Source organism: Sphaeroforma arctica (assembly GCF_001186125.1).
Source record: "Sphaeroforma arctica JP610 unplaced genomic scaffold supercont1.261, whole genome shotgun sequence".
In the NCBI taxonomy this organism is placed as follows: domain Eukaryota; class Ichthyosporea; order Ichthyophonida; genus Sphaeroforma; species Sphaeroforma arctica.
In genome coordinates, this window is record NW_014040297.1 from 39,859 (window position 1) to 43,002 (window position 3,144).

Below are 3,144 nucleotides of genomic sequence, written 5' to 3' on the forward strand. Positions count from 1 at the left end.
TATATATATATATATATATATATATATGAATATATATAGGGGGGATTCACTAAACATACCCCCTGGGGTATGTAGATTCCACTAATCACTACCCCGACGATTACGGCAGTACGCTTTCTTGACGATCACTTAGTAGATATATCCTCAAACCCTACCATATTTTTTAGGGGTAGTGATTAGTGAAATCACCTCATTTTAGGGTAGTAAATAGTGAATTTTGAGGGGCGGGTTGAATAAGCTCGTGATAGAGTTCATATACAAGTTTTTCACATGCGAATTAATTTCCTTCTTTATTCTGTAGTCCTAACGTATATTGTAAATACTTTCCGGCAAAGGGTACACACTTATGAGAGCGGTCACTTTGTGATTTGCCAAGTATTTGCGGAGTTCTGACGATGTACAAGCCTTGGCAGTGTGAAACTTCGCAGAACATATTTTGCATATTCGTGGATTTCCTTTGCGCTTGTATTCACGTCGATTCCTGGCACGTTGACCCTTTGTACGCCCTCGATGACCAGGATTGTTTGGAGGATATACCTGACATAATTTGCTCTCGATATCGAGTTCATTTGGAATTTGAAGTGTCTCCGAATACTGCGTCACGTATGTCTTGACATGAAATACAGGGCTGTACCTGAATATTTACAACAGTGGTGGAAATATAGTAAATATAGTGGAATTTCGTTCAAACTTAAAATAGGTGAAACCAGAAAAATCAAGTGACTTACCAATTCTCATCTTGTAGGTTGTACTTTTCTTTGAATTTATCATACCCCAGGGAGTTGTCCAATGCTAATGTCATCACTCGACGCAAGCATGTGCAAACCGATACACCTAGAGTGTGTGAAATAAAACGTTCATTAATGTCAATTCTGCCTACAGTAGTGGCTGGCTATTAATATGCTTGACAACGCAAAACAAAACAAGATCGTTAGACCTACCATTAGACTTCAACGTTACTGAATACCGACCACGTACGGGTTCGTCTCTCAAGTCTTGAACAGTTGCCATGACACAGTCCTTTGAAACTGTAGTAGTTCCATGCAGAGTTTGTTAATGAGATAACTATCTCATTAAGAGATGACACATACCTTTAGTCAGCAGTACTTTGATCTTTGAACCAGTCAACTCCCGTATGTATTGTATGTGTTGTAGTGCGGGTTCGGTCAGTGATGACCGAGTGTGTATAAGCTTGAAGACTCAACTTGTCGACGACAGAACTTATCAGCAACGTACGCCAAGAATCCTCGGTTGAAACTCACTTAGTAATGAGTAAGCGTTAATCGATGTGAAGTATGAATTATACATGTATCATAAATGCATCAGTTCAAGCGCAGAAATGTATTACAAACATATCAATTCAAGCACAGAAATGTATCACAAACATACCGGTCCTAAGCTACATAACAGATCGAGTACGCCGTTTGTCTGTTCTACTGAATTGAAAGTCACATCGCCAAACCTGCAAATATTGATTTCTAGTACGTGTACGAATTGATTAAAAAATAAAATTAATACGATCGATATCCACAGTATAAAATAATTCAACCCACCCACTGCTGCTGCGATAGTGTCAAACTCACCAGGGTCCGCAGAGGTGTGTGCGGATATTGCGTTCCTTTCTATGCTTCAGCAGGATCCGGCGACTTCTTTGTGTCCTCGATTCTGTATTTTTTTAATGTAGTGCTGAAGTGTGTGCCAGCAAATACAATTTATAAATTGTTCTCAGCTTATCAGGGCTTTGCGCATATCAGTATTTCACAAATAACTACACTACAGAAATACAGAAAAAAAGTATACCTTGAATTCCTCATCAACTGGCGTGACTGCCGACTGGTACATATCATCCAGAGTTTCCTTATTATACGGGAAACACTTTTTCGATGCTAGTGTCGTTACATTGTCACGAAAGTGTTTCTCGCACCTAGCCCATAAATTATAGCAAGTAGCCAATTTACCTTTTTGATATTAGTATTTAACGTGGAAATAAAAGAGAATAAAGAAGTCTATCAATAGAGACAAACTGAGATTAGCATTCGATCCAACACACCTGGCTATCGGGAACTGGTGACTATCTTTTGTTTTTATCAGACCTTTATCTTTGTCTGCGATAGCAATCTTACAATCTGGGAAATCTACCTTTAATCTCTTACAGAAGCTGTCCCACCCAATGTGTTTTTCTGTAGGTAGTTGACTCCATGCGCATGGAACATTTTGATTATTTGCATCCTTGCAAGTCATCACAGCGATAACACCTTCAATGGTGATTGGTGAAAATAATTTTTTTTGAATGATACCAGACCGGATTTAAAAAAAATAGCTACAAAATGCAGAATATTCAAGACAGCAGCGAGGCTTACCTCGAAGATCATTTTTCAGAAAAGTACAGTCCAGCACGCTCACATGTCTAGAATATCGCCAAAAATGCTTGCACGCGGATGGCGCGAAGTAAGAGCAATTGAACATCGCTGCATCTTTATGTTGGACATAATCACATTTAACTAAAGAGAGAATGTATGTTCCATTTCTATCTGCCTCACAGCATTTTTGAACGAACTCTGGGAACCGCGGATATTCTGACATGATTGTCGACAAAGAGTCCATGCGGCCTGCATATATGAAATAACAAATTGAGTGTAGGTTATAGATATATAAAAGGCAATCGATAACTACTATTTGTAAACCACGGTAACAACGCCAACATCAATAAAATGATAATTGATTTGAAACCTACCGGAAAGTAAGAAGTTCTGCATTTGACCCCTTTTAATGTCATTCGGATCATCGAGCTTCGTTTTGAGGTCAGCGGCGCTGTAGTTGAGAGAACGGAGAATATAACAGGTATTATCAATATGAGGTAGGTGATATCTAAACGAGCATGTGTGATAAAATTGCAGCGGGGGTAATATAACTCTCACCTGCTGAACTGACCAGATTTGAATTCTTCGAGTGTTTTGCCAAGACGAGAGGACTTCATATGTCTGAGTTGTACATTTCTGTTCCTTTAGGCTGGCTCTCTATCGCAATCTTTCGACTGATCTTTACTTACAGTACATTTCCACTCTCCATTATAGTCCCCTCTCACGTACACGGGCACAATGTTGCGTTGATAATCACAGCCGGGCGTAACGCACAGATATCGTC